Source organism: Carettochelys insculpta, chromosome 4 (genome assembly GCF_033958435.1).
Source record: "Carettochelys insculpta isolate YL-2023 chromosome 4, ASM3395843v1, whole genome shotgun sequence".
Classification (NCBI taxonomy): domain Eukaryota; kingdom Metazoa; phylum Chordata; order Testudines; family Carettochelyidae; genus Carettochelys; species Carettochelys insculpta.
The window spans coordinates 17,299,191-17,320,929 of record NC_134140.1 but is presented as its reverse complement, the minus strand read 5'-3'; the positions used below and the strand labels follow the sequence as shown (position 1 = coordinate 17,320,929).

General features: G+C 48.2%; 1 long non-coding RNA gene across 1 annotated transcript in view; it reads left to right on the top strand.

Annotated features, from left to right (window-relative positions):
* The window catches only part of LOC142012212 (uncharacterized), a 132,535-nt gene that overhangs the window by 66,462 nt on the left and 44,334 nt on the right, over nt 1-21,739 (top strand). The window contains exon 2 of the long non-coding RNA XR_012645285.1: nt 5,876-5,985. This is a non-coding gene — a long non-coding RNA (uncharacterized LOC142012212). The remainder of the gene's footprint in view (nt 1-5,875; nt 5,986-21,739) is intronic.

Here is a 21,739-nt window from a genome sequence, read left to right as displayed (position 1 = left end):
TCTGACAGCAATAGCATAGAAGTAAAGGTGGCAGTACTGTAGCATGGTATCCTTACTTTTGTGCTACAGTTGGCAGTGGTTCTGCCTTCAGAGCTGGGCTCACAGCCAGCACATGCAGCTCTCCAGCTGCCCAGCTCTGAAGTCAGTGCTGCCACAAGCAGCAGCGCAGATGTAAGGGTAGCAGTACTCTAGTCAATGTTGCCTCTATATTTTCCATCCATGTGCAGAATAAATTTCGTTACATGCGCCAAGGCATGTGGGGATGTGCACCACCAGTAAAAACACATGCTGCTAGCTGTGGACATTGTGAGTTCAGTAAATCCTTGTATTTAATGGACTTTAGAGTTTAATGCATACCCCTACTCCACATTAGTCCATTAAATGGAGGGTTTACAGTATTGAAGTTGTAGAATCTGGCCTTTGTAGTCTTGCAAATATATTTCCCTGATCCATAGTCACCTAAATCTGTAGGTATCGGCTGAGTGGTATTGTAGAAGTAAATAGTGACACTGTTTTATTTAATTTTTTGAAAGCTACCAGTTGCATACAGACAGCTCTAATAAGATATGCTTTCACTTTCACAACCATTCTGCTAGTAAGCCACTTGATGAGCTAATACTTCAGGCTTTTTTTGGTGCACTACAAGGATCTTTAGCGTAGGTACAAGAAACATTGTTGAAAAGTGAATGAGGAAACTAAGACAGCACTGCCAAGGGATGGGGAGAGAAAAAAGTGAAAAGCAACTAGCTTAACTGTGAGAGTTATTTACTTCCAGGGAGTCAAACAAACAAAACAGTTACAAAATTAAATCTAACTTGAATCTGATTACAACTGTTAAGGCTAGTGCACTATAACTGATTACTTAAGGCAGGGTCAGGAGGCTTTGCCTAGAGAGAGAGAAAGTGAGAGAGAGAGAGAGAGATCTCACCACTCCAGGAAAATTGGACTGTTCATGCTTCCCAGAGGGTGATGGTAACTGTGGTCCAGAGTACTGGAGATTGGCAAAGCAGAGCCCCCAGCACAATCAGTCAGGAGACAGTGACATCCCAATGGAACTGATGCAGAGTTTAGATCTAATTATCAGAACACTTTACTTGGACACGAGTAGCAGTTTTCTAGAGAAAAAGCAATGGTTCAAGAAGAAATGCCTGATTTGTTCATGGATAAACACATTGTTCAAAGGAGTATTCTAAAGTTGTTCTGTTCAGGCTAGACCAGGGGTCTGCAACCGAAATAGCAGAAAGAGACATTTTTTTGAAATTTGGTTACAAAATCAAGACTTCAAGAGCCACAATACATGTGAATACGAGACAGTCCTAAACAGTCAACCTGTACTTTTTGTCACTCCTATTTTAAGGACGCAGCACACACATTTATACCAGTTAAAAAGTTACAAATCTCCCATCTCCAGGCTTTACCTGCCTCAGCAACCAGATCCTCCCTCATCCCCAAGCTTTATTCTGCCATCACCAGGTTTAACCCCTTCAGCCCCAAACTTTTCCACCTCCCCCACACCGCCCATCCCCAGGATTTACCTGCCTCAGATGCTCTGAGTGTTGCCCACCTCCTCTGGCTGCTGAGGTACAAGGTGGTGGCCTGGAGCCGGTGGGGGACCCCCCCCGCCCTCGCAGCACAGGTGGATGTTGCAGTCCAGGCAGTGGCAGTACTAGTGCTGGGTGCTGCCAGTGGGCGCAATGGCATCAGCAACAGGCAAAGCAGGGAGCAAACAGCTGGCAGAAAAACAGCCACCTCTTTTCCCCATTTGGCTGCGGCTCCCTGCCATGGCTGGAATGGAGCTGCCCACTCTATCCCTGGCTGCTGCTGCTGGGCACAGTGCCCAGAGCGGGCTGCAGCACCTGAGCAATGCCGGGCAGGCGGGCAGGAGAAGGCCGGCAGCCAGAGGAGGATGAGACCCCCCTGGGCTGGGAGCAGAGGAAGCAGCACTGGTCATGGCCAGGGGTGAGCTGGCTGCTTTCTTTCCCAGTCTCCCTGGCACGGTTGGAGGGGGGCCACCTGCCCACAGCTCCTGGCGGTGGCTGATGGGCAGCACACTGCTGGGGGAGCTGGGTTCCTGCTCTACTCTTCCACCGCCACCTCACTCCCCCAGCCTCCTGCTTCTGATCATGGCTCCAGCAGGGGAGCCCAGCCTGTTTCCTCTTCCAGAGCTCCCTGCTGCTGCTGACTCCACTTGCGGTTCCAGAGGCTGCTGCCACTTAAACAAAAAAACCTAAATTCCATTTTAACTGTGAGCAGTGTTTAAGAGGTGGCGGCAGCCTCTGGAGCCACAAGAGGAGTCAGCGGCAGCAGTGTTTGAAGATGCAAGTGGCTCCTCACCGAGCCGCATGTGGCTCTGGAGCTGCAAGTTGCTGACCCCTGGGCTAGGCAATAGAAATAGATCATTCCTGGCTCTGGGTGCTGTTCCTTTGAAGGAGCTCATAATGCAGTTAGGCAGTGTTGGCATTTTGGACACCAACAGAAGATTTATTACTGAAATTGATCCGATAATTAGAGATCTGTGTGTAGGCAGGAGTGGGTCCATTAGCATCCAAAGCAGAGATTTCCCATCAGGCCGTGCTTTCCTGCTTCTATGCCCCATTGTTCAGTGTGATTCTTGCACTGGAATCTCTGTTCTCCATTCTGCGTGCTAATGGATGTGTCGTTCTGTCTCTTGTCTGATGCAGATGAGAATGGGGTGTTACCTCAGTCCTATTACCCTTGTCCTGTTTTTTTTTTTTAACAGTAGACGAGTTCAAGATCCTCAGCAGCATGGTAGCCAATGGTGGCTCCCTTGACAATGAAATCAATGCCAGGATCTGCCAGGCCAACCAGGCACTAGGACATTTGAAAGCACGAGTGTTGAATCAGCACAATGTCCAACAGTCCACTAAACTGAAGTGTAGAAGGCTGTAGTCCTGACCAGTCTCCTGTATGGATGTGAAACCTGGACCTTGTACGGAAAACATGTGAAACTGCTGGAGCACTTCCACACACACGGCCTGAGGTCAATACTGCACATTCGAGGGCAAGACAGAGTCACACACCTGGAAGTCCTTAACAGAGCAGGAACCACAAACACTGAAGCCATGATTCTGAAAGCCCAGCTCTGCTGGACAGGGCATGTCATGTGAATGGAGGAGTCGAGAATCCCTAAGCAACTCCTCTATGGTGAACTCTCCCAAGGCAAAAGGAATCAAGGTGGGCCTCGCAGTGGGTGTAAAGACTGAGTGAAGGCCAACATTGCTCATGCTGGATTAAAGCCAAAGCTGCAAGAGCAGCATGCAGAAGACCGAACAGGCTCGTGTGCTCTTGTACAACATGTGTATAACAACTTTGAAGAGCAGCAACACGTACGCCTGATTGATGCTCCTGAAAGGAGGAAAGCAGCACCAGCAGCCACACCGACAGAGCCAGGACAATTCCCTTGCCCATACTGTAAACACCCATGCCATTCAAGGCTTGGACGACTCAGCCACATGCAAATCCACAACCAATGAGCCCGTGCAAGCTCAAGACGTCATCGCTGGACATGACAGACTGCCGAGATTACCCTTGTCTGGAGCGTTTAGTTGTGTCTTTAGGCGTGTCTTCTGTCTTCTCCTGCATTTTCACTGCTTTTTGTAGTGGACTTGGTTCAAGCAGAGGCTGTGTGTTGGGGGAAGGAGGGGGTTTGTCTTCCATGAGTGCTATGCCTGTTTTCCCAAGAACAAAGAGCTGCTATGTAACGTTATTATCAGGACCTAAGAGTAGGGCAAGTCCTCTCAACCCACTTTGAGCTTCTCCGAACCCTACCATTTCTGTCCCCGGTTTTTCCTAACTTCTGATCTGTCTCTGTTCACCAGAGCAGACTTTTTCTTACAAGCCCCACGCCTAAAGTATCATCACATTGGTCACCTGATCCAACCACCAACACAAACCCAACATCAGGGACTGGATGACAAAGCACACGTGAGGTGGAGCCCAAAGCCCTTAAAGGGCCAACCTACCTTTTGCAGTGGGCCTTTAAGGAAAAACAACAAATATTTCAAGATTTGGGATAAAATTACAGGTGTTTATATCACTCATGATTGGACCCAGGAAACAAACTTGCTGTCTGTAGTTTCTGCCTCTCTCTGTCCCACATTTCTTAAGAGAGGTCTAATCCTGTAAATCACCCCAAGTGTTTCATATAAAGTTTTCCCAGTTTGATAATCCTGCCCTTCCCTCCATATTCTGTTCTGTTTGACTGAATAGTTATTCTCTGGAGGAGTCAGGATAACTTGGAAATATTCTTTAAGCAGAATTCTATACGTGTCTAAAATATCCAGGGGAATAATTCCGCTCCCCACTGACTGCACTAGAAAATAAAACATAGTAACAGTTAACATGTAGATTTGGTTTGTTACTAAGACTATGAGACTATCAAACCATCTGAGAGAGGCCCATGAAGAGCCATCTGAAGATAATAACACTTTAAAATCACTACCAGCCTGGGACAGACTCAGATAGGCAGTTGAGACACATTAAGCCAGGCACATCTTCTGAAAGATGCTGGGTGTTTTTAATATGTACATGTATACATAAAAAAGAATTAGGAGAACCAATTTAACATTTCACACTTACTAAACTTGCAGGCACACATTACCATGTCAATGAGCATGATTTAGATCAGGTACAAAAGCCTTAATTGGGCATCTTCTTAGCATATACACAGCATGTGCTTCTGGTGGCAGGTGACCAGGGTTCATCACTGAATTTGGTCCATGAATAGGATCATTATCTTCTGTGTCTTGGACCATGTACTGGCAGAGAATGTGAAATGAATGCTGATCCATGCACCCCAAGTATGGCACAGTGGGGCCTACAGCTGCTGTGGGTCCCGGGGCAAGGTAGGAGGGGGGCCTGCCTCTGTGCCTCAGAAGCGGTGGAGCCAAGGGAGGAAAGGGCGGGGCCTAGTGCATTCAGCCCTCAGTGCCACCCATACCTTCGTGCTGGTCCCCCCATTCCCTCACAGCTGCATGCAGTGGCACAGCAGCACTGCCACAGCATGTCAAAGGGGCCTGGAGCTCTGGACCCCTTTAAAATGTCAGGCCCAGGGTGACTGCCCTCTTTGCCCCCCGCCATCATGGAGTAATTCACAGTGAAGCAAATAAAATTAATCTGATTAATGCTGGTGTAGTTGAGATCAGCATCTTGGCCACTTACACCATGGACAACTAATAAACAATATACATTTGAAAGCAGCTCCTAACTATAATACACAGTCCCCATTGTGTTTATGCAAATACTGCATATTATGGTATGTGAAATTTGCAACAGTATTCTACCTTATCAAAAGTCAATACAAACGCTGGATTTATGAGCTGCACGTTAAGCCTTGTGATCTATTCCACTTTTTCTGCCCAGGTCTGTGCGCTTTCCCCCAGGGATTGTATCTGTGTGCGTATGCACTTTTTGACATTTCTATGCAGCATTCAGACACAAAATGCTCTTTCATAAGGGTAGCTAAATGGCATCAAGAAAGCAACTGTGTTTCTTTCATAAAATTTTAAACACAGGCAACTACACAACGTACAGTATTTGGCCTTTGGAAAATAGCTCACTCTGTGTGTACTAAAGTGATATATTAATACAGAAATGTTCTTTTAATTTAGAGACGCCTGTGTTTCTGTCCCTGGCCACAGGGCGCCGTAACAGAAGCACAAGGGCTGCTCTGTTTGTGTCACCATGTTTGATGCAAAAGAGGTAAACTCTGATGCACTCTGTTTTCCACCAGAATAGCTGCACGTTATTTGTGTTCTGCCCTGAACAAAACATTTTGGTGTGCCCAAAACATGCTCAGTGCATCGCCAGCGTAAAATACTCAAGGAATCAAAAATTCACATTTTCTTCTTCGCAGCAACACATTTGGAACTGCTGAAGAAATTAACATCTAACGGGAACAGCAAAAAAAGCCTGAGTACGTACAGTCCAGTTTGGTTTCTTCAGGTGGAGGTGGAAAACTGACAGGTAAAGCAGACCAATAAAGCCCTCACTGATTTTTTACCAAATGCTATATGTCAGCTGGGTTTCACTGGCTTTTCTCATGTAGTTCAGGGTGCATTGAAGCAAGAAATCAACAAAGTTGGGTTCAAAATAATACTAAGCAGTGCAGTGTACTATTGTATTTATTGTACATGTGTGTATACCATATCTAGTGAATATTTAAATTCATCAGGATATGCTTGCATGGTCTGTATAAAGTTCAGTTCCCTTCACAAAAAAAAAAAAGAGAGAGAGAGAGAGAGAGAGAGAGATCTGAGTGCCCGTATTTCTAAATATCCACATGACTTTTCAGTTCAGCATAGGAGATTTAAATCCATTTTAAAGGAAAACTCAATCTGGGCTATAGCTCAATTTTCAATGTGTCATATTTATAACTCTCCTCACAAACCAGGGCTTTTTTCCCTCACATATTTTTTGAAACTCTGCAACTCACTCCTGTGGTCAGAGTCCAAAAACGTTATTATTATTATTATTATTATTATTATTATTATTATTATTATTATTATTGATGATAATAATAATAATAATAATAATAATAATAATAATTTAGTAGGTGAAAGCTCATGCTGTCACATGGGTATAATTCATAAAGTTGTGTGCGTAAGAAAGCCAAAAATGTCTAAGAAATTACAAATTGAATGGCAACAGACCACGAAACCTGGTGATGATTGAGCCTGATGCTATTCTAAACAAAAAGAGTTCTTGCCCATGCTTGTAGTTATTTCCATCACTTCACACTGACTCAACAGATGCCATAGGCCTCAGAGTGATGCATGGGGTTACTGCCTGGGGTTCTTGTGCTGATGTGTATGGATTCTGGGTTGTGCTGCACTGGGAGAGTTGTGCAGATTTGTATGGGTGGTGAAAGAGGTGTGCTACTCTGAAGTATGCTTGTTTGGGGTTATTATGTGTGTTAGTTGTGTTGTGCTAGAAGAGTTGTAGGGATTAGTGTGAGTGGTAAATGAGGGGTTTGTGCTTCAGTGAGAGGCTCTATGTGTTTGGAGATACTGTGTTCTGTGGGTGCTTGTGTTGATTTTTGAGAGCTGGGTCATATAATCCATAACCTGTGCAGTTTGCCTCACACAACCAACAATCATTGCATGCAGATTAGCTGTAGAGTAAAGCTGGTGCTTGGTTGAGTTCTTCTAATATCACAATGGTGCAGGCCCGGGGTCTGTAACCAAAATAGCGAGAAGAGCCATTTTTTTCAAATTCAGTTACAAAATCAATATTTCAAGAGCCACAATGCATGTGAATATGAGACAGTCCTTAATAAATAAAGTCAAACCATTCTTTTTATAACCCCTATTTTAAGAACAGTGCATACTGTGATTTGTACCAGGTAGAAAGTTTAAGTTATCGTCACGCTGGGGTTGGAGAGCTAATGAGAAGAGGAAAATGTTGTGCCTGGGATAGGCTCTTAAGCAGGAAAGAGCAATGTTCAAATCAACCTTCCACACCCCACCCCATCCCATTCCCAGTCTCCAACCCACTTGGCCCACAAACCTGCCCCCCAGCTCCAGGCTTTACCTGCCTCAGCCCCCAAATCCACCAGCCTATCCCCAAGCTTTCCCCCCTATCCTGCAACCCGCCTCCATCCCCAAGCTTAACCCTTCTCAGCCCCAACCCCCACTCATTCCCAGGATTAACCCGCCTCCGTTGATGAGCTCCTCCAGTTGTGCATGCTGCCGTTTCTCCTCCGCAGCCACCATCTCCTTCTCAGCAGGGCTGTGCAGCTCCAGCAGGGGCAGACTTGGCCACCCCTCCCCCAGCTCTCCTGTGGGCTTCACACTTGCCCCACCTGCAGTGCAGGTGGCTCCCTGCCCTGCTGCCACTGAAATAATAGAGCAAAACTGATTTGGTCTAATGGCCGGATCCCTCCTGCCACCCTGCCAGCCATTAAACCAATTAAATTTAGAGTCAGCAGTGGCGATGCCCAGAGCTGCAAGTGATTCCTTAAAGAGCCTCATGTGGCTCCCGAGCCACAGGTTGCCGACCTCTTGTTTAAGCATTGCATGATGTCTTCCTTACTGTAACCGTACAACTCACAGGTGTAATTCATAACAGGAAAATGGCTGAGATCTTAAAAATTGGATAGCAACACACTGCAAAACACAGTGATGATTCAGCGTAGTGACGTTGCTGTGCTACTGCTTCAAGAACTTTATACAGACATTTTAGGCTTCAGGTTGACACAGAGCGACATTTCTAGAATCTTACAATATAGTTAAAAAGAACAAATGATCCTGAGCTTCTGATTATTGATTGCCTCACTTCCCCTTTTCTTATTCACTTCCTTTTTCTCTTATAAACTGATGAAGCAGGCACTATCTCTTCTTATGTGTTGGAAAGTGCCTAGAACTTCTAGGTGCTACTATAAGCTAAATAGTAGTACAGCACTAACAAAGGGAAAAGGCTCTGGCTTCCTTCCTCCCTTCTGTTGGTGCAGGCATCCTGAACAGTGTAAATGAGCCATTGATATATTAACCATTTGCATTTAACTGTGACAACTGGCAGAGGTCACAGGAAGTCCGTAAAGTTATACAGGGATCCCCCATGTCAAATATATGCTTAATAATTCCCAAAGGGGTGATACATAAGGTCTCTACCAAGAGCCAGTACCCCTCAGGTCATCATTATCATTGTGACATGTATATATAGCTAATTTAAAGAAGTTATGTATCTATACTAAAAAAAAAATGATATTCTTAAAGCTGTGAGGTTAGGGCAGGTGACTGTAAGTGATTTACCTCAGGAATGTTCCTGTGACAGGAGGTAACATGCTTATCTCTCTGTCTAGCCATGTGTGCACTGAACATTGTGTGCCTCAGAATGGATGCCAGTTTGCTTTCTGAGCCCAACGGTAATCAAAAGATTGCAAAATCTTCAGAAGAGGAAGCTTACAGGCAGGAATAAACAGCAGGAGGGCACTTGCACCAACAGCTGCTAGAGCCCTGGGGCAAGGTGGGTGGGGAGCTGGGCGAAAAGGGGTGGGTCCAAGGGCAAAAGGGACAGGGCCAAGGGCATTCATCCCTCAGCACTGCCCCGACTGTGGAGCTTCTCCCTGCCTCTTCCGCCAGCCACAGACACGGTAGCGCTGCAGTGGCAATTCAAAGGGGCCTGGGGATAATTGTGCCGTTTTCCACTCCTGTCAGTGTGCCTGAAGGGGAGCGCCTCTGTCCTAGGGAGGACAGTGGATTGTTGGGTGGTACAAACAGGTTCCCTCCATCTTTCACCAAGAAGGTAAGCTGACTGCATGACTTTTCTCATTGTTATGCTTGACAATGACCACAGAGGGGCAGCAAGTGCCCCAGCCCCAGGGAGCAGCAACTGCCTTAGCTTGCCCAGGGGAGCGGCCAGTGGCTGGGCAGTGCAACCCGCTGCTGTCCCAACTGGCCCCAGGGAACAGCTGCTGCCAAGGCAGCATGGCCCTTGCCACCCCGGCTGGCCCTTTGGAGCAGCCATTGGACAGGCTACACAGCTCCTGTCACCCCACCCAGCCCTGGGGTTGCCCAGAGCCCTCTCATACCTTCCAAGACCCAACTCTGATTCCTACATCCCACCCCATCACTGAACTCACCCCCACACCTCCCAGCCCCCTGCCCAGGTTTCTACATTTCCACTCTCTGCCCTGAGCCACCCATCTCCTTCCCAGACTTCTGCATCCCCCCAGCCCTGAGTCCCACCACATCCAATCCATTCCTGTACCCCTACCCCCTGCCCTGAGCTCCTCCTAACTCCCCACCCTGACTCCTGCACCCACTCAAACCCCGAGCCCCCACAACACCAAGCCCCTGCCCTGAATCCTGCACCCTCCACAACCAGCCCCTGCCTTCAGCCCCTCCTTAAAAACCAAGAAACGCTGAGCAAATGTGCTAGTACATTTGTAGATATACCAGAGTTCCTATTGTGTGAGTATTGCAACTGTGCACAACAGGGTTCTCAAGTAAGTAATAATAATAATTTAAATATTGGATCTGATTCTGTGACAAGAACCTGTCAACCTTCAAAGATCAGGCAGCAACAGTCCTTTCTGAAAGGCTATGGTATCTTTTCTCACAGGGTATAAAATACAGCAAACCCTCGATATAGCAGACCCTGTTTTACTGGACATTGGTAATAGTGGACATCCACTATCCTGCCCCCAAAGAAAATAGGATCACCACAGCTGCGGTGTCCCTGCCGTGGCTGGGGTTGCTGCAGCTGCAGGGTGCCTGGCTGCAGCTGGGATTGCCACAGCTGTGGAGTCTCAGGCCATGGCTGGGACTGCCTCAGCCAATGGATCCCTGGCCACAGCTGGGAGAGCCGCTGCCTCCAGATGTACCCCTCCCCCACCCACCCTCCACGGCTGGGATCACTGCAGTTGTGGGGCCCCTGGCTGCGGCTGGGAGAGCCACTGCCACTGCCTCAGAGTGGGAGAAGCCGCCGTTCTCAGGGCAGATAGTGGCGGCTCAGAGCCTGGGGAGCCCCTACATGCTCTGCCCTGAGTGCAGGTGGCTCAGAAGCAACACAAGCCCCCACACTCAGGGCAGAGCATGGGCAGCTCAGAGCTGAGTAGCTGCTGCTCTCAGAGTAAACCCTCGGATGTAATGGACATTCTGTTTTAAAGTTCCATATTGCACAGAGAGAGAGAAAGATTTACTGAGGGCTAGAGTTCCCTGTAAGCAGAATGCAGAGTGCCACAAGAGATTCAGGTGCCACCCAGCTGATTAGCAGAGCATCCACCACCAATTACAGTGGTCAGCTTGTATTTCCATTGGTGGTGCACATATGCACATGCCTTGGTGCACATAACAAAATTTATTCTGTCCACAGAAGGAAAAAAATTAGAGAAAACAATAGTGAGGGGTGTGAACATGGGGTAAATATGGTATCTGGCAAACAGTCCTTTGAGTTTGAGGCTACATCTATACTACAACAGAAAGATGACAAGTTACACAACCAGGGTGTGTCTACACTAGCTGGCTACTTCGAAGTAGCTGGCACAACATCGAAATAGTATGCGTCTCGTCTACATGTGCCGTGAGCTATTGCAATGTTGAAATTGACGTTAGGCAGCGAGACATCGAAATCGCTATTCCTATCCAAAGATGGGAATAGTGCCCTACTTCAACGTTCAACGTCAAAATAGGGCATGTGTAGACGATCCACGTCCTGCTAGGTCGAAATAGCAAGGTCCTCCATGGCGGCCATCAGCTGAGGGGTTGAGAGATGCTCTGTCCAGCCCCTGTGGGGCTCTATGGTTGCTGCATGCAGCAGCCCTTAGCCCAGGGCGTCTGGCTGCTGCTGCTGCTGCTGCTGCTGCTGCTGCTGCAGCTGAGGGTCCATGCTGTGTGCACGGTGTCTGCAACCGGTTGTCAGCTCTGTGGGTCTCGTGCTGTGCAGGGCAAGTGTGTCTGGGAGGGGCCCTTTAAGGGAGCGGCTTGGGGCTTTGCTGGCTCCTTATTTCAACGGGGAGTGCTTGTGTGTGTGGATGCTCCACATTTGCTTCCGGGACGGCTCCTTTCAAAGTTCTCCATTGCTACTTCGACGCTGAACGTTGATGGCACCAGTCCTGGAGGATGTGTAGACAATACACGTCGAAGTAGCCTATTTCGATGTTCTTACGTCAAAATAGGCTACTTCGATGTAGTGTGCTAGTGTAGACGTAGCCCCACAGCTATAACATAGCTGGAGTTGATCTACCTTAAATAGAGTTGCCATAGGCTACACATTGTGGAGGGTTGATCCTAGAAACTCTCCTGTTGACTTTAGTCACTCTTCTTGTCCAGGGTAGAGTAACAGGGTCAACAAGAGAGTGATCTGTGGTTCATTTGTCTGGTCTTAACTAGACCTGCTAAGTCAACCACCAGTGAATCAGTCTCAAAGCGTGGATCTGAGCTATAGTGTACATGGAGCCTAGGAAGCTGCCTTGCCAGAGAAGCTGTTTTATTGCATTCTCAGCAAAGAGATTGATAATCTAGTACAGGTGACCAGGCCTTGGGACTATATTCTCAGCCATGCTACTGAGTGCATTCTGGTAGCTAAGCCACAGGACTGAGAAACAGGAAACTGAGGTGCTACTCTGAGCTCTGCTACTGATCTGTTATGTAACCCTGGACAAAGCATTTCATCTTTCCACATCCCTGTTTCTCCTCCCATCATTTAGTTTTCCTGTCTATGAAGATTACAGGCTGTTACAACCAGAGTCCATATATGCGAGGCACCCTGCACAATGTCAGCAGTTTCAGCTGGGGCTGCTGGACAATCCTAGCCATTCAAATAAAAGCCACTTACCTTCCCCTTATATATAAAATACCAGACATATCTGCTTCTGAAGATGTTAGAGAGACAAAGTGGGTGAGGTAATATTTTTATTGTACCAGCTGTTGTTGGTGAGAGTGTTGTTAAGGCTTAAACAAATAATATTTGCTAAGCACTTTGTGATTCTTAAATAAAGTGAATAGGATTTATATTCTTGCAAATAAGAGCAGAATTTGGTGCTCTGGGCTAGATGCTTTAGCATTTGGAGACTGAAGAGCTATATTAATTTACACCAGATAAGGATATGGCCTATGAGGCTTCACTGAAGGACCCAGTAACAGAAGAAGCTGGTTTGCAAAAATAGAAGGATTTTCACAAAACAGGATTATATGCCAGTAGATATACCTTTTGGAAAATAGGAACCCACTAGTATCTGGCCAAACTTAGCCCCCTGATTTACACTCAGTGTACCCCCACTGGTGTCATAGAAGTGTCAATAAGGCCCTAACTAATTGTGACTGTAATAAAAGTTCTCAACCTTCTTTGGGATCAAAAATTCCTGAAGGTTTTATGCTAGCCATGGGAGAAGGACTTCCTCCCAGTCAAAAAGTTCCCATCATTGTTCTTTTTGGCTGTTCCATTTTTCAAAAAGCAATTTTGAAATGTTCCGTGAAATGCAGGGGGCAGAGGTGCTAATTTATCATCCTATTCTGATATTGTTTAATTAAAAAGCACTGCTATTAGTCATCCATTACCCCATGACCAGGGCTGACCTGGCAATCTCTTAACATACTGTTAAAAGGGAAATTGAGAGGATTTTTTCCCCCATTGTTACAGCAAGGGAGCACAAACATAGCATGTAAGTGGGGAAGAGGCAGTTTTCTTTGCCAGTTTCTGGGAAGGTTAATCTCAGGTTTTACATGTGGATGGCTTCTCTGTTTTCTTTACACAGTCCCTCCACCTTTTTTAAAGTTATTGTATGAATAACTACTGAGCCTCCAGACAATATCCTTGGTAACTTGCATTTACCACGTTACAAAACTAGAAATCTTTAAAAGTTTTGCAGTGGATCCTGAAGCCAGACAAAAACTACCTTCTCTCAGGCTTCATTATGAAACAGAATCTTCCTCAGAATTCGTCAGTAGATTGGCTGAGATTTACCTTCTTTCTAACAGACCTCATAAAACATCTGCTTTCTGGGTGCATTCTACTAATTGAGAAATAGCCCACAGTGGCAGAAAATATCCCCACAACATAGTTGAGTCCAGCCTGGGAAGGAGGGTGAGATGATCTTCAGTTACATTATTGTGATATCATCCAAGTCATCCAAAGTGGAAAATTCAGATTCAAGTTAAAAACACTCCAAAATTTGGTGGGGTGGGGCAATAGAATTGGACTATGGATTTAGTCTTGGCCAGTTGTTAAGTGTGGGCCCAGATTCTGATTCTTCTAAATGCCACCAGTGCTTGCAAACTTGTCCCATTTTCAAGTTCAGATCAACCATGAACTCAATAGATAACATGGGAGTTACAGAACAGCGTGAAATGAATCTGCCGATGAGTAAGAATGAAAACCACAGCCTTAATGCCAGTCTTCCAATGGCAGCTTTAGGCAGTCCCAGGTTTCTGAGCAAGAGAGGCAACAGTAATGTGGCAGAACGAGCTGCTAGAATTACATACCTCTTTATTTTGGGTCATTGTTCTTCATTTCAGTTCTCTACCATAATGTAGTTAGGTCTAAACACAGATAAAGAGAAACAAAAGTTTTGTCATACCACTTCCGTCCATCAATCTGCTACCCTACCCTTTGACAGTGATCAATATCTGATGCATGTGAAGAAGGTGACCATCATTATATTAGATTTGCCTAAATGTGGACAGCTGGACATGGTGAGAAATCTCTTTTTTGGTGCCTATACTGGAATGTTGGATAGGGAAAAAAAAAATAAAAATTACCCTTTATCAAGTGGAACTTTTCTCCTTTTGACATAAGCCACTGGGTCCAAGTCTGATAGTGACCTATGAGCAAATCAGCTGTAATATGTCTTAGTGCATGGGTGTGCAGGAGGAGGAGGAGGAGCAAGACCGTGGGTGTGCAGAAGATGAATGCCCCCACTAAGTCAAAGTGAAGCTAGTAGTAATGTGCATTAACACAAGTTAAACACAACCCAAAATCCCACTCGCCCTGGCTTAACTTCTGCAGCCCTGTGAAATGGACTTCAACTCCGCCTACTCTGGTTCAAACCCTGCCCCCCTGCCCCAGTTCAAACCCCCTGAGGCACAGCTCACCCCCTCCCCCATGCCGGGCAGCTCCAGCTTATCCCCCGACCCCCTGTTCCCAGCTCTGGCCCAACTCCACCCCCCCTTGCCCCTGCAGCCCTAACCCACCCCAGGCTTAACCCGCCTGACTCCCTCCCATGGCCCCAACTCACCACCAGGCTTAACCCTCCCCAACTGCCCTCCCAACCCCTGAACTTTGCATTGAAAAGGAGCTGCTGCTGCTCTCCTGGCTGTAGAGCATGCTTTCCACAAGGGGGAAAAAGCCACCTCCCAACTTATGTGAAATTCCAGTTATGCAAGGGTGCACGAGAACAGAACTCTTGCATAACTCAAGGCACTACTATGTTTTCCTGAAGAAGGGATAGCCATTCCAGTCTAAATCACAAATGGAGTAACTGTATTGGCACAGTAAATAAAGAAGAATTTGACACCTCTCATTTTTGGGAAAATGATTAAAACAAAAACAAGTCCTTAAGCAAACACCTTATTTTCTTATTTGTATGAATCCCCGTCTTAAAGATCCTAGTCGTTCTATTCCTTCATGCACAGATCTTCACCAATATGCTTGGTTTCTCTTCAGAGAGGATCTTCATATTCTCCTGTGTAATTGATTGTATTTTGGACCTCTCTCATCTTCCTTAGTTCTGGCTGATGCAGAAGCTGGTATAAAAGATTCATAGGCAGATCTTGGAACTGAGTGTCAGGATTAGAGCTGCTTAGAAATTTTGTAACAAAACTCTTCTTTTTTTGGCCAGAAAAAAACAAGTTTGTCAAAAATGTCCTCGTGTCCCCTGACAATATATTAGTTTTGATTGTTTGTTAGGATCATTTGGCTGGTCCAGGATGGAATTTCTCATTAAAACCAAACTGAGACATGTAGACCCCAGGCTAGTCAGTAGCCAAGAGAGTTTACAAGTTCCTGAGTTAAGCAAAGCAGAGACTAAAACTTGGGTCTTTTACATCCCAGTGCCCCTTCCACTGGACTGTTGGCGAACCTACAGTGAGGCTCTTCCTACCTGGCTTGTGTGCATACCTATGTGAGAAAAATATCTGGCTTTCCCTCTTGTGCAGGACAAATCCAAATGTCAAACCCTCAATTTTTTTCATAAAATGTAATTCATGGATTCCGGCCAACTGTAGAACACAATTATTTAAGGAAGGAAACAGTCAAGACCTTGCCAGAAAATACCTTGTTTTGCCATTTTTGTATATCTGCCATGATTTGATAAAGAGCAATATGTGGTCATTTATATGATCTAATCCTCTTCACAGGCCTAAACTGAAATGTTATTAAAAGGTCATATCATTTTAGCTCAGTGACGTCACCAGCCAAGCCAACCAGCAGCTAATTTTCATGTGGCAACTAGACCAGTCAGCTAAGTATTACCACAAACATTCAGTCACCTAAGAATTATCACTATCCTAGCTAAAAAAAATGTCCTGTTTTTATTATGGCTTAGCGGGAGGTTCAGTCAATTTATGACCATTGTGATGCCAACTTGTTATCGTTATGAACAGATTTCATAACCTGTGCTCTCTTACACCTGTGACGCACTCAATCCATTTTAAAACAATCTTTGAAAGATACTGGGCATGACTATTCATATTAAAATTTGAAATGGGGCATCACAAGCCATCCCATCTCAACACAGCACATTCATGCACTGTTAGGGTGTGTCTATACTTGCTTTCCTCTTTCGAAAGAGGTATGCAAATAAGGTAAATAAAATGCAAATGCGGCATAAATTTGCATACCCTGCACCTCATTTGCATATTTTAATTTCGACAGAGCTTCTTTTGAAAGAAGAAAACCAGTGTAGATGCTGCTCTTTCAAAAGTAAACCCCATCTTCAAAAGAATCCTTCTTCCCATTAAATAAAGGGAACAAGGATTCTTTTGAACATGGGCTTACTTTCGAAAGAGCAGCATCTACACTGGCTTTCTTCTTTCAAAAGAAGCTCTTTTGAAATTAGAAGATGCAAATGAGGTGTCGAATACGCAAATGTATGCCTTGTTTGCATTTCCGGTTTACCTCATTTGCATACCTCTTTTGAAAGAGGAGTGCAAGTGTAGATGCACCCTTAGGGTGCATCTGCACTACCCAGCTACTTCGAAGTAGCCGGCACAACGTTGAAATAGCACGTGTCACGTCTACGCGCGCCGTGTGCTATTTCAACATTGAAATCAATGTTAGGCGATGAGACGTTGAAATCCGAAGATGGAAATAGTGCCCTACTTCGACATTCAACATGTGTAGATGATCCACGTCCCGCCACTTCGAAATAGGGGGGTCCTCCATGGTGGCCATCAGCTGAGGGGTTGAGAGATGCTCTGTCCAGCGCCTGCAGGGCTCTATGGTCACTGTGTGCAGCAGCCCTTAGCCCAGGGCTTCTAGCTGCTGCTGCTGCAGCTGGGGGTCCATGCTGCATGCACAAGGTCTGCAACTGGTTGTTGGCTCTGTGGATCTTGTGCCGTGCAGGGCAAGTGTGTCTGGGAGGAGCCTTTTAAGGGAGCGGCTTGGGGCTTTCCTAGCCCCTTATTTCGATGGGGTGCGCTTGTGTGTGTGGACGCTCCTTCCGGGGTGGCTCCTTTCGATGTTCCCAGTCGCTACTTGGATGTTGAACGTCAACAGCACGAGCCCTGGAGGACGTGTACACGATAAATGTCAAAGTAGCCTATTTCGATGTCCTTACTTCGAAATAGACTATTTCGACGTAGTGTGCTAGTGTAGACGTAGCCTGAATGTTCAAACTCACCTTTCTTGTCTGAGGTTCTATTTAAGCTTCCATTTTAAAAGAACAAAACATGAAATTGAGCCTGAGTTTAGACATTCGAACTCTTGTCCCTGCAGAACCTCCTCTGTGTTAGACCCCTAGGTCCCTTTAGCTTTTATATGCCTGAGTCAAAATTAGGCTAATAGGATCTAATTGGCCTGGATAAGGGGCTGAATCAAAAAAAAAAAAAAAGCTCTGCACCTCGGTACATGTTTCCAACACCAGACCAAGGGGAGACAGCAGATGAGTTTTGCACTTCTGTGTAGAGACCTAATATAAGACAAACGGGGAAACAAGGGTACAGGAATGGAGGTGCTTATGAAGTCACATATTTGGCATTTATTATTACTATTTGAAGCCAGGGTTTCAGCAGCACCCCCCATCACACCTAGTTCTAGCACCACTTTTGGGAGGTATATTTTATGAAAAAAGTCAGTGGAAATGGTTGTATTATTTATTAATCACAAATTCTCTTGCAAATTTTGTGAGTTTTAGTCACAAACATTAAGACCAAGTTTTTTTTTCAAACAGGGGGTTGACTTGAACAGAAGCCAGATCAGGTTGCTCTGAGGAAGTTTGGAGCATTATCTGTTGGTGTGGGCTTTGTCTTTTTTTTTAAATGATTATTGATTGTAAAATTACATAAAAGGAATGTACAGCCAGAGACTTTTGTCAATTTGGTATCACCATGGATTAAACCAGAACCTCTAGAAAAACACCCACTTCTACCTCACATAAAGAGATTGATTTGTGTTTGAGCCTATCCTGCCAGTGTGTTGCTGCCATGCCATTGTAGGTCTGCTACTGTGACAAAGCCCAGAATGGAAGGAACCCAGGACAGAACAACTGATCTGAAAAGGAAGCCTTTTATTTTAAACACCACAGCTGTGTCTACATTTGCATTCCTCTTTTGAAAGAGGCATGCAAATGAAGGAAATTTAAAATGCAAATGAGGCACTGATTTACATATCTGGTGCCTTATTTGCATATTCTTCTTTCAAAAGATCTTCAAAAGAACCCTTCTTCCTGAAACAAAATAGAAATAAGGGTTCTTTCAAAGATGGGGTTTATTTTCGAAAGAGCCCCAGTCTACACTACTTTTTTCTTTCAAAAGAAGGTCTTTTGAAAGGAGAATATGCAAATGAGACACCAGGTATGTAAATCAGTGCTTCATTGCATTTTCGATTTCCTTCATTGGCATGCCTCTTTCGAAAGACGAATGCAAGTGTAGACACATCTCACATTTCCAAAGGTCATTAGCACAGCCTTTACATTGCACATTCACAGTATGGCTACGTCTACACGTGCACCCAACATCGAAATAGCTTATTTCGATGTTGCGACATCGAAATAGTCTATTTCGATGAATAACGTCCACACGTCCTCCAGGGCCGGCAACGTCGATGTTCAACTTCGACGTTGTTCAGCCCAACATCGAAATAGGCGCAGCGAGGGAACGTCTACACGTCAAAGTAGCACACATCGAAATAGGGATGCCAGGCACAGCTGCAGACAGGGTCAACGGGCGGACTAGCGCTTCCGGGGCAACAGCTAGCCGCTCCCTTAAAGGGCCCCTCCCACATACACTCAGCCTGCACAGCACACGGTCTGAGGAGCCATATAGGCACACAGACCCCGGGCGCCGCAGTCATGGACCCCCAGCAGCAGCAGCAGCAGCAGCAGCAGCTAGAGGTCCACCCAGCCCTCCCGGAAGGAGCAGGGCTTGCCCTGGCTCATGCCATGTGGGAGGCAGCTGACTACCTTCTTGCCCCAGGGGAGGAGATGCCCCTAGGGCAGCTGGGCTCAACCCCTACCCCTGCAGCACCCCGCTCCACCCCCCGCCTCACACGTCGGCAGCTGTGGAGCTACCCCACCAGCACCGACTGGTGGGAGCGGCTGGTGCTTGGGGAGTGGGACGACGACCACTGGCTCAGGAACTTCAGGATGACCCGACAGACATTCCTGGAGCTGTGCCAGTGGCTCACCCCCGCACTCAGGCACCGGGACACTACCATGCGGCGTGCCCTCCCTGTGGAGAAACGGGTCGGCATCGCTGTCTGGAAGCTGGCCACTCCGGACAGCTACCGATCCGTGGGCCAGCAGTTTGGTGTCGGAAAGGTCACCGTCGCGGCTGTCTTCATGGAGGTAAGAGAACCCACAGGGGGAGGCCAGGCCAGGGCAGGGGGGCCAGGCCAGGGCAGGGCAGGGCAGGGAGGGCAGGGCAGGGGGGCCAGGGCAGGGCAGGGCAGGGCAGGGAGGGCAGGGCAGGGGGGCCAGGGCAGGGCAGGGCCACGCACACCCTGCTCACCCCTCATTGGGGCTGTCCCATGTGCTTTCTCTGCAGGTCGTGAGTGCCATCAACGCCATGCTCCTGCACAGGCTCGTGAGGCTGGGGGACCCAGATGCCACTGTCGCCGCCTTTGCCACCCTGGGCTTCCCCAACTGCTTCGGGGCTCTGGATGGGACTCACATCCCCATCCGCGCCCCGCACCACAGTGGAGGATGATACCTCAATCGGAAGGGCTACCATTCAGTCATCCTGCAGGCCTTGGTGGACAGCCAGGGACGTTTCCAGGACATTTACGTGGGCTGGCCTGGCAGCACCCACGACGCCCGGGTTTTTCGGAACTCGGGCCTGTGCCGCCGGCTGGAGGCGGGGACCTACATCCCCCAGCGGGAGATCCCTCTGGGGGACACCACCGTGCCCTTCTGCGTCATTGCAGATGCGGCCTACCCCCTCCGGCCGTGGCTCATGCACCCCTACACGGGCCACCTCTCCGCTAGCCAGGAGCGCTTCAACAAGCGCCTGAACCGTGCGCGCCAGGTGGTGGAGCGCTCATTTGGCCACCTCAAGGGACGCTGGCGATGTCTCCTGACCCGCCTGGATGCCAGCCCCAACAACATCCCCCAGATTGTGGGTGCCTGCTGCGCCCTGCACAAGCTCGTGGAGAGCAAGGGGGAGACCTTTCTTCAGGGCTGGGCCGCGGAGGCCGGCAGGGCACACATGCAGCCACCCGCTGCCCCCAGTTGGCAGGTGGACCCCGAGGGGACCCGGGTCCGGGAGGCCCTGCGGGCCCACTTCGACCAACAGGCCACGGGGTGAACTCTGCCCAGGCCCCCTACTGCCCGCCCCTTCCTCCCCCACACTCCTGCCCCACCGCCCACACCATGGAGCACCCCACCGCCCCCCCTCACTTGTCCTGGAGAAATGACAGCACGAACTTGTGGGTGAACGTAAACGTTTTTTTTGTCTTCACGAAATTTTTTTTTTTTTGTAAATAAATAAATATGTGACACACAAACCAAAAAGGAGGGACAAACGTTCAACCAAATCAAGATGGGCACAAATAAAACAATACAACCACAAAGCAAATAAAAGTGTGCACCATCAAGAAAAAAGAAAAGCAGGGAGGAGAACGGGGAGAACTATTTACAGGGGGGGGGGGGCAAACGGGGGCACCAAAATAAAGCAGTCCAAACTATGTACAACAAGGAGGGGGGCCACGTCCCGGGCCCCTTGCCCCTACAGCCCAGCACTGGGCGTGCCCGGCCGGGAGCCCCGCCGTGCCTGCAGTCTGGTCCATGGCTGGGTGGGAGCGAGCTGCACCGGAAGGTATCGGCGCCGGCGAGTCTCGGGTGGCTCCAGGGGTCCCTCGGTGCTGTGGCCCTCGCGGGGAGGTGGTGGGGCGACGGCGGACGGCCCGGCGACAGCTGGAGCAGCTGGTGGTGGGGCTGCAGGAGCGGGCATGGCAGGCGGTGGCTCGGCCGGCGCGACATGGGGGGCCAGGTAGTCAACCAGCCGGTTGAATGTCTGCATATAGGCCCCCCATGCCTCCTGGCGCCAGGCCAGCGCCCGCTCCTGCAGCTGGAGGTGCTGCTCCAACACCTCCAGCTGCCGGCGGAGGATGGCCAGCAGCTGGGGGTCTGTTGCCGCCGCCGGTTGTAGGCGCGGGGTCCGCCGTCTTGCCCTCCGTGGGGCCGGTCGTTCCTCCACCGAGGGGCTGCCCTGGAGCGAGGGTCCCGGAGGGCTCTCCGGGACAACCGAGGCCTCACCGGCGCTCTCTTCTGGTCCTTCGGATGGTGCAGGTGCAGGTGCAGGACACAGGAGAGGAGGGGGGAAAGAAGAATGGAGACAGGCGTTAGTGTGGGCCCCGAGCCGTGGCCTTTGTCCCCCTCGCCCTGTGCTGCAGGTCCCCCATCCCCGCCCCCGGGAGATGCTGCTGTGATGGATGGGGTTCAGGGGTCCCCCTGCCCTGCAGCCCGTCCCCTGGTGGGAGCGACTCTCACTTCACCCCGCAGGGTCTGAGAGCAGGAGAGCTTTCTTAGGCCACAGATGGCCAGTTTCTGGCAGGAGTGACAGCACCAGCTGTCGGAAGAGACAGTCTTTCCAACCCGTCGTGGGGAGAAGACCCCAAGGGGGGC